Raw genomic sequence first — 10,806 nt, forward strand, 5'->3', positions numbered from 1 at the left:
CTAGACTGCTTTCCCAAGCTGCCAGGCTGCATATCGGCATTAGCCGATATGGCTGGTCAATAAATCGGCCATCAATTTTGGCCCAAAAAATCTTTACTGATGCACCCCTAGATTATATGCCTCCAGTAAGCCACCTGTCCCACTGTTCTTGGCTATGAAGTTTTTCCTAAAACTTAAAATCTTCCTTCCTATAGTGTAAACCTGCTGCCTCTTGTCCCTCAAAAGAAAGAATTATTTTTCTCCATCTTGCTTATGGAAACCTTTTAAATACTATTACTTCTTGAACTATAATCACAGGATTCTTCCTCTATAGTTTAGAGACATACATGGAACAATGCACAAGCAGTTAGTCAAATGAAGCAACCAATGCAACAGATCCTATAGCAAACTAAAAGTTACTTCTTCTGGCTGGCAGTAGCAATATACCTTTTCCTCCTTCAGGCAACCAGTAAAGAAAAGCATGATTTCTATCATAACAAAGACATTAGCTTTCCAAAGAAGTTTAATGGAAGGTCAGAAGAAAACTCCCTTTTTACCGCTGAAGAAAGACTAGAGGACAGAGGTTCCAACAGGCACTCCTGAAGAGCTGCAAAATATCCAAGTAGCAGCAATATTTCCCCAAGTTAAGGTTACAAACCACTTCCTATTATAAAGAGTTCCCCCCACCCCATCTCCCACTTAAAAAAAAAAAAAAAAAATCATATGGGTTGTCATCACCTAGATTTTGCGCTCAACATTAAGCACTACATGACGTACAAAGTAACTCCTTTTTTAACTGAAGTGTTCAATATTGTCCCTTCATCAGCCCAATAGTATGGCATTACAAGATTCAACACAAACATGTTACTAATGCTAGGGTGTCTTATTTTTTAAATCCATGGAAAAATGATTAGACGCTACAGTGGTTAAGTGTTTTATAAATGCAGATTAAGTAGATATTTTGATATTAGCTTGTGCAGACAGTTTTCAAAGAGAACAATCAAACATTTAACTGATGTAATTTGAAAGCTAAGTATAAACAACAATTACTGAAGCAAACTAACGACGACAGCCAGGGAGTATGTTCTACAGCTATCCCTCATTATTCCAGATCTTTCTTTGGTTAAAGTACTACTTGTAGACAATATAACTGACAGAATGGTTGCAGGAGACAATCTATTGGACTTGCAATGGACACCGGTTTCCAGGGCTTTGTAGCATAGTGGTGCTCTATCTTTTGGCCCTGCAGGCAAGATGAGTGGCACACTGCCCAAATCCTACCTCATGTCACCTGATTCTAATGCACAGTCATGCTATTCAGTCTGCAGGCTCCCCATGAGTCCAAAAATTTGGGAAAAGGGGGAGTGGCAATTAATGCTGCCACCAAATTTGGGAACTGCTGGCTGGATTTTATAACTCCACAGGCTGGATCTGGCCCACAGCCTAGGGACTGAGCACCCCTGCTGTAGCATATGGATAATGCCCTATTCTCCTTTCAGGTAGCAGCATAAGAAAGACAATGGATATTGATTTTATCCCAACAGAAAAAGAGATGGAAAAAAAACCCAGCCAACCACAATAAACAGCACCAGAAAGTTTCTAAGAGTTTTATCTGAAGTTCATGTAAGAGTTTAATTTCTAAGAATTTCATTTGCATTAGTGGTTAAATACGTATTTAAGCGTCAGTGTACTTGCAGTGTTCAACCTCTGGATACATCAAGAAAATGCACCACATTCAGTCTCTTCACGTTCCTTCATTAGGAGAAATGCACTTTAGATTTCTACACTGTGAAGCTCTCATTAACTTTGGCAATTTTGTCAATTAAGCTGAAATCCCAGCTTCTGACTTGGTTCCTCCCAAGAGTCATGATTTTTATTATGCATTTTCTTGATTCTTGAGATGACCCTGAATTTAAGACGCCACACCCCCAACAATTCGATTCTATATAGAGAAGATTTATAAAATGTAGTCTAGTTTTCCATGTATAAAACCTAATTATTGGAGGGTCATCTTTAATTTCACCCCTCCCACTGCTGCCAGGGGGAGGCAGTGGGGATGCAGGTGGTATGGGAAATCAAGCAGCTTACCCCATTTGTACTGGCCCCCTGCCTGCTCACCCTCCAGCCTCTGCTCTTCTCCCCACCTCCCCCCTGCCCCTGTTCCGTTCCACATCAGCAGGCTCCATCCCCGTTCAAGCCTGGGGCACTGAGCATAGTCCCAGTCCAGTCTAGCCCTATAGCAGCCATGCAGAATGTGCCCCACAACTGCAGGGCTGTGCTGGGACACTACTCTGTGCCTCAGGCTGCAGTATTGACAGACACTGCTGGCGTGGAGCAAGGATGGGGGGAGTGGGGGGAAGAAGGGGAAGATGAGATGCAGAGGCATCAGGAACAGGGAGTAGAGAGAGGCAGCAGCTGCAGCTATGGCCCCAACCCCAGGTAGGGGCTGGAGCCCAAGTCAAGGCAGCTGCCTGCCCTCCCCACCACCACACACATGCACAATTCTAAGAGGGGCTTCTCCCTCCCCATATTAAATAGGGAAAAAACCCTCATCTTAGAATTCAGTAAAATACAGTAACATTCCTGTTCTGCGAAACATCCCCTCAAAATGTTCTTTAATAAAATAAGACCAACAGGCCTTTTCAGTGCCATTCTCTAACTGACCTAGAAAACAGAGAAGGCAACTTTCATAAAGCCCTATCACTAAAATAAGGAGACAGTCATAGCCCAGTGGAACAAAAATCCCCACTTAGCATCAGGTAGGTCAGCTATGCCTGTGAAGTATATAGCAAGATGCTCAGGAAGCACATGTATTCTTTCCAAAGGCAAATGCATATTTTTCTATTTTAGTAGTAGTTAATAGTCTAGCTAGTTGAAAACTGTTTTCAGTTAAAGCACACGCTAATTAAGGCTTAATGCTTAAGATACCCAACACGCAATGACTTCAATCTACTTAAGGAACTGCGTAATGTCTGCATACTTACAAAAGCAATGAGTTCCCCCAAAAAAACTCAAGTCCTAATAATCATGCCTGTTTGCACATCATCATGAGAGACAACAGTTAAAGGTAAAATAGCAATTTTGAGACAAGTATCAAATGCCTCCATGTCCTATACTGCACCATGGCATCCTCCAGCTATTGGTTAAAATGTTGGATTAAATCAAGACTCCAAGTGTAAACAAGCAAGCACACAAACTCAATTACCCTGCCAAAACATGAAGATAGCTTGTCCACTAGTAACTACACTGAAGGAGCAAGTAGGCACAAAATGAGACTCCAAGCATCTGGTTTAACAAACAAGCTAGATTCAGGACATTTTGGCTTTCCGCAACACCTAATGTAACCTATTAGTGAAGACAGTTATCAATATATTCCACAAAGCAAATGGTTCGTTTCGTTTGAGTGATCATCATTCTTCACAATCATACAAGTAACTTGAATTCATCAGCAGACACAGTCTGGAATGTGTTGCTGCAAAAAAACATCTACAGTAACTGTGCAGACAACACCACTTCCTTCCAAATGCTGAGAATAAGAACTTACAGCTGAAAACTGTTTCCACATGTGCACCTCCATCCACGTATACATTTGTTCAGAAATATTTTCTGCACACAATAAGATGGAATACAACAACTGCTGAATTTCTGCCATTTTTTCTGTGATGGATCCAACAGTAAAAAGAATTACTTTAAGTAGAAAGTAATAAAATAACCTTGACAGGTTGGCCTTAGGTTCTGTTTTCAACTGAAAACACAACTTTTCAAAACAGCATGTTACAGATCAGTAGTATTTTTATCGCTCTGCTGAACAGAAGATAGCATTTTTGGCACACAGGCACCTGAGCACATCGCCCAACTCAACAGTTCAAACACAAATATCTGACGTTTATATTGGAAAACAAAAGGGAACAAGTAAGTTGGGAATGCATTAAATGTCAAAGTTCCCTAGGCCAGCGTCCCAGTTGCCCAGTGTCTTTCTAGTATAAACCCAAACTCTTTATTACTGGTTTTCCAAAGGTCTTATTTTCAAGTCACCATAATGCTGCATTTTACAGTGAAATAGTAGTGGTAAGTCAGTGGTGATGGGCAATACAATTAGCTACAAAAGGGAGAGAAATCACTGGAAGAACGATGCAAGGCAAAGGAAGGAATGATCATCAAAAAGCTGAACTGCAGAAAGGGAAGAAGAGTGAGAAGGCAGAGCTGAGACCTACAGAAATAAGATAGGTAAGTCTCTTGAAGGGGGGGCTGGAGGGGGGGACGGACAAAAAGGAGAATGAAAACAGGATCTGAAGCACCAAGGAACCACCATGTTTAGGTGGATGATTTATGGGAGCAGGGGAGAGAGGGAGGGGAAGAGCTATCCCTACAGATTTAAGTTTAATAGCAGTGTTTCTTACCTGTTAAACACAAAAATATTTTAAAAATTAAGAAAACAAAACAATTTGTATTCTTTGTGGCTCCTTGCCCATTACAGGGTATCCTTGCAACAGCAAAATCTTTCAATCTATAGTATTAGCAGGACTGAATTAGGTTAAGATGAAGCAGATTTCTTCCTACAAGAAAAAAAAACAAGACAAGACATTTCATAATGTTAAAGAGGTTTCCATTAAACAGCACAATTGGCAATGTGAATATTAAAAGGTGTTGCTCCCAAGGAATGGAGCATACAAGGTGCTGGTGAAAGGGAGAAGTTGTAGAAAAAAATGGTGCTGATTCTACCAGATGTTGTGAGATTCATTAAGAAAGTTGTTGTGGCCTTATCTGCCTATTCAATGGCCATCTTCTTTGTTCTGTGCAGGATATGTGAAATCTTCATATTCTCACTCAATATCAAACTGCCTCCATGAATGAAGAATTTAAGATCCCACTTTTTACTTTAAAAAAAAAGTTACCCATAGCTTTCTACCTTTCTGAGATTTCACATGGCTTCAGCCATAAAAAAAAAACCAACCACCCAAAGATCTAGGAAGCAGCACGAACACAGATTTTTTGTTGCTGTTTTGTTTCTAGGTTTAAAAACCCCCAAACAAAAAACAAAACAAAACAAAATAGGTCTTGCTCAATCATGACTGAAGTATACTGTGCCCACAAACTGGCAACTAAGAAAGAGAATCAAGCATGCAAGCCAATTTGAATTATTTCAGCAAGACAGCTAAAACTGGCTTAAGCGAGTTGCTGATCTATGCCAAAAACTCAGGTTTTTTTGCCACTCAAATGATGCATGTTCAAGAGAGTAAGGCGGCACCACTAGCTTATCCCAGAATGATGCTCACATGCCAGTGCATAAAAGGGCCAGAAATAAGGCTAGCAAATCTCAACCAAAATGTCAGCATCCAATTGAGAAATATTTTCAGGGAAGCAGATTTGCAGACAAATTATCCCATCAAATTGTTTCACGGTAAATATAATTATTGTCCAGGATTAGTTTTGAACCATTTTGGCAAACACAGAAGGAATCTGAAAGTTGACTTGCAGGGGGTACAACATGAGGTGTTCTTGTGCACTTTTGCTTGTTTATGATGTAGAAAAATAACAACAACAACAAATTATCTATAAAGCCCTCCCCCCCAACCCTTTTTCAAGTTTTGTTTAAACCTGACCCAATCACAAACAAGATCTCTATTCCTATGGTAGTAAAGAAGGTTGTGTAATTATGACGTAAGAAATGCTGAAAAAATTCACCAAGTGAAAAGGGGAGATTAAGCAAAAAGAGCAAAACTAATATCAATAAAAACTGATGTCACGGACTAACACATAAAAAAGACCTATCAGTTGAAAAAACTGAACCACTGTTACACCATTTGTTGAAGTGAGAACTTAAGTAACAAACACCAGTAGCAAAAACACCGTCGATTCTGATTATCATCTTGATATCCAAATACAAAGTATTTTTTATAACCTTCAATATGAAACCTTTTAAAATTCTTATTGTTCCCCTTTAAAAAGGTTAACAGCATCTTTCTCCAGCTGAAATGTTTGCTATAAAATACAACGCCTAGAGTTTCATTCCGTGAACTTCATGAATTAGCAGTACTTTTGAAAGCTTGTATAGCCTAGGTCAGAGGTTGGCAGCCTTTTACTAACAAGGGCCAACCAATCATCCCAAGTACTGCCATGGGCCACTAATCCCCTCATGCCATCCAACGCATGCTGTGTTTTATTAAAACACAGAGCATGGAGCCATACTATATGGCTAAGCAGCAGTATGTGTGTGGGAGGGGCAGGGAATGTGTGCACTTTGATAAGGCCTCCACAGGCTGGATGCAATCTCCTCCTAGCCCAGATCCAGCTTTCAGACAACAGGTTGCCAACTCCTGGTAGGTGCTCAAAGCATCATACATCTCAGTTTTAGCAGTAACATATAAAGCAAGCTCAAAACACTAAGTAATTTCATAAACTCCACAGCAGTTTTAGATCTAAGAACTACCACATTTTCATTTTGCTCACCCAAAATAAGTCTAGCATGAAGACTCCAGGCTTCACAGATTACACAAATACCAGAACTGGCCTTAGGTGTGGGTGACTGCCCACAGCACCAGTCAAGGAGCACCACACACACACACACACACACACACACACACACACACACACACACACACACACACACACACACACACACACACACACACACACACACCCCTTTTCTCTGGGAGCCCTTGTGGCCTCACCCTGGCTGCTGCCAAGCCAGCTGGGGACCCCTGGGTAAGAAGGCAGTGAGGCAACAAAACAGAGGGAAGGAGGCCATCCTTCTCCCTCCCACATCTGTAGGCTATGAGCCTCCCTACCTCTCCATCTAGGGGGCTTCCTCTTGCCCCTCTGCCTCCAGCAGGAACCAGGCAGCTGCCATCAATAATTAAATCACCTCCCAAAACCAGCAGCAAGCAACAGCGGCAATAAGAGCAAGTGAGGGGGGCAGAAGGGGCAGGGGTGACAGTGGTAGCTATGGAGGAGGTGGAGGTAGGGACTGTGCACACAGCAGTACTTGGCCCAGCCCAGCTCACTGCGGCTGGCAACTGCCTGAGGAGTGGTAGGAGCTCCCAGTGCCCTTGCCACCACCATGCCTGGGAAGTGTACAGCAGCTGCCTCATTGGTGGTAGGGAGTGGGGGAGTGGCACAGGATGAAGTGCAACCTCTGAGGAGCCTGAGCCATGCTATCCAGCTGCTTCCTACTAACCTGCGTGCTCAACACCACTGGCATGTCAAAATGCAAGTTCACCCAGGGCACCATTTTCCCTAAGGCCAGTTCTGACAAAACACTAACATGGTCTCCTTAAGTCTACTACAGTAATCAATATAATTTAAAACAGAAGGATGTCAAATCTTGGCAGTAATGTTTTTAAATGTCAACTATTTTTAATCTTTGGATTCTTGGCTCTACATGTCAAATACATTTGTCAGGTCTCTTTGAATAAAATGACCACCAATAAAAAAAAAAAAAAAAGAAAAGAAAGAAATAACAGAATAACAAGATAAAAGTACCTAAGTTCGGTATTTGCTTTTGGAACCCAAGCAAACGTTTAACCGAATACCACTACTATGTACATATAATTAAAACTATGACATCCACCAGAGCACCTTGCCTCATGTAAAGGATATGGCACAGAGAAGGCCTAAAAATCAAATCATGCTTGGGTCGTGCTAAAAGCAGACTCAACTTAAGCTACCTATCTATAGATATAGATATACAAAATCAAAACTATTTTGTTCTCCAAAGTGAGGTATAAGAGGAACTGAACACAGGCTTGGAGATGCAAAAACAAAACAAAAACCACTTGCCTGAAGAAAGGTATTTAGTCTGAATATGAACTATTATGTATGTTATTTTGGGAGGCAACAGTTTAAAGCCTAGAAATAAAAGTGTTCTACGCTGTCATAATCTTCCTATCTGCATTACAGCAGAAGTGAAGAACGTTATATTAGAAAAACAAAGGTGAACTAAAGGGAATCTATCTGATCCCCAAAACATTAACAACTTTTTTTGTTGTTGCCTTGTACAAGCAAAGATCATCATATTCTTAAGCAAGCAAAGGAAACTAGGAATACTAGGGAGAAGGGGATAGTAGACACAAGTTGTATGAAAAACAGATAACAAGGAAGGTACAAAAGGAAGGCCACCAACATTAAAAAAAAAGGGGGGGGGGGAGTTGTCTACTGTACTCTGCCATGTTTTTTTCCTTTTGTTTCCAATTTATTAATAGCCTAAACAGAACAGTAATTATTTTGCAACAAATCAAAATAAAATTGGGGAGGGAGGGGGGAAAAAAAGTCACTCAGGTGCAGAGTTCCTGTAATACACCATTCAGCCCAATCTTCCAATCTAGTGGTCATCAGGAAGTCATTGACTAGGACTAACTCCTCCCTCAGTTCTCTTTCAACCAAGATATTTACTGCACTGTTTTAGAATGATATTCAGTTCTTCAGTTGCATTACAACAAACTTTGATAACTATATCATAAAAAAAGCAATTTAAAACAGCAAGACAGAGCAGACATTTACATACCGTATTTACTTGAATACAAGACAAGGTTCTCCCCTCCTAACTGGCATGGGGAAGAGAGCTCCTTATATTATAATTTCATACAAGGAAATCTCACTAAACACATTGCTTATCATTAAACTGCTGCCAAAAGCTTCATGTGCTCAGCAATGGAAACTACCTACAAGTTGAATAAATGCAGCCAACACTGAGCTGGACTATGAAACATATAGCCCACACTAGGCAAACATGCTGATGGAAATTTACCACAGGAATAGGTTAGCAATAGCCCATCTGAATAAGATATAAGGTAGAGCCCATCAAGTGTGGTCCCCTCACTGACGACTTTTACCAATCATGGTGAGTCATGGCATTACATACAATTCACCCAGAATCCCTCTGTCAGCCACTCTCTTAGCCAGATGCATATGATTAATGTGGCCCATCTCTCCATGACGTGAAGCTGAACCAGGCTGCCGTCATCTGCATATAAACTTTTGGAGCATCCCAGGACTAGTGACAAGAACACGTGGATGCTGAATGGGGAAGAGGAAAGGGGGAAAACAAATACACACTAGTAATCAGTTGTATGGGTCACCATGGCTTGAAACACTTTAGACCAGAGCTTTCCAAACTGTGTGCCGCGACACATTAGTGTGTCGGTGGCAGTGTGTAGGTGTGTCGCGCGAAATGCAGAAAATTTTGCGGAAGGGCACCACGGAGCTCCCTTACTCGCGTCTGCTTCCCTTGGCCCCTCCCCCGGAACTGAATTACTGTGTCGCGAAATGATGCATGTCTAAAAAGTGTGTCACCAACATGAAAAGTTTGGAAAGCTCTGCTTTAGACTCTAGTGGGACCCAGACCAATGAACTGTGTGGTAAAATCAGAAGCCTTTCGCTTTGGATTAATATCATGCATAGCTTGTACTATATATAAGTAGGTGTCAAAGTGCTGCTCAAAAGTGTGTTTTGCAGCAGTTTCAAAAAAACATGCATCAATTCTGGATAAACTAAATACATGGGTACTGCTCTAGCCATGTTTAGTTTCAAGGTTACTGTTTTTAAATGTGCTCCTCACTTCCATGTGCTCAGAGATATCAAGGTCTGACAGTAAGGAGAGGGGGAAGAGGCTGCCAGGGGAAAAAGTTGGGGGGAAGCAGAAAGTAAAGGGAGACCTGACCCCCCACATTTGTTTTCCCTGATGTAGAAGTGGGAGGGAGACAAATTCAAGGCAAACATGCAATAATTAGATTTTATACCTAGAAAATTATAACAAATTTATGAATTTTCCATATATGGAAGATAATTACTTGGGGGTCATCTTATAATCAGGGTCATCTTCTATTTGAGTAAATACAGAAGCTATCTACATTTCCCTCAAATTGAGCAGACCAGTTTTCCCCATTTGAGGGATTTCATTTTGACCACTGATAGTCATTAAAAGAAGGCATCATGGGACCTGACGCATGATCCAAACAAGTCGCACTTCCTGCCATACCCCATGTGCATGGCAGAAGGCTCAACTGCAGGATCGTGCATCACATCCCATCATGCTTTCTTTTTAATGACTATCAGTGGCCAATGAGATCCCCCAAATGGGGAAAACTAATGCAGAAGATTGGTGCAGGGGAAGCTTGGGATCATGATCCTGTGCTCCCCTTGAACTGGTAGTCTTAGCCTATCAACTGAAGGTGCTCCCTACTACAGGAGATAGGAGGCCCACCAGTGCTTGGAGCTCCTAGCAGTCAGGAAGAAAATACCATAAGCTGTAGTGCTGGCTGCAAGCTCAGCCAGTGATTGGAACTCTTAGCTCAACCATCTTTTTCCTTTGTAGATGGACTTAACACACAAATCAGCAACGGTTTAAAAGAACAGCATGGAACATTAAAGGTTTGTTCTTGAATAGTTCAGCACGTAAACAACTAATACACTTGAAAGTTCATTAGGATTAAGATCGGTTGTGGTCTTAATTAGGCTTATGACTGAATTTTGAAGTGTAGACAAAATCCATGAGGTCTTTAACAACCTCTATCCAAGACAACAGTTCCATATTTCTAGAACTGTGGCAGAACTATGCTTTTGATCAGCATATCAAATGTTGATATGCTTTTGATACTATGAGATCCTATATCTCTTTGTAACTTAGCTAACGTCAAGTTGTATTCAATATCACTCATGATAAAAAGTAAATCAGAACAAAAAGGGTCTTTAGAAGTGAGACAACTTCCAAGAGTTCTAGGTTTGAAAAGGTAATGCAAGATCTCAAGTAGTTAAAATTAAGTAGCAGCATCTCACAATATATATTTTATTGAAATAGAAGTACTAGTCAGATAGTCACAGGACGCTCTT

General features: G+C 41.0%; 1 protein-coding gene across 5 annotated transcripts in view; it reads right to left on the reverse strand.

Annotated features, from left to right (window-relative positions):
• The window catches only part of PPP6R3 (protein phosphatase 6 regulatory subunit 3), a 110,039-nt gene that overhangs the window by 87,513 nt on the left and 11,720 nt on the right, over positions 1-10,806 (reverse strand). For 2 of the 5 annotated variants that reach the window (XM_014517747.2, XM_025198539.1), the window contains exon 2: positions 4,380-4,535. The exons of the other annotated variants lie outside the window; for them this stretch is intronic. The gene's annotated coding sequence lies outside the window, so the exon portion shown is untranslated. The remainder of the gene's footprint in view (positions 1-4,379; positions 4,536-10,806) is intronic. 5 annotated transcript variants of the gene reach the window in all.

Source organism: Alligator sinensis, unplaced genomic scaffold (assembly GCF_000455745.1).
Source record: "Alligator sinensis unplaced genomic scaffold, ASM45574v1 scaffold907_1, whole genome shotgun sequence".
In the NCBI taxonomy this organism is placed as follows: Eukaryota; Metazoa; Chordata; order Crocodylia; family Alligatoridae; genus Alligator; species Alligator sinensis.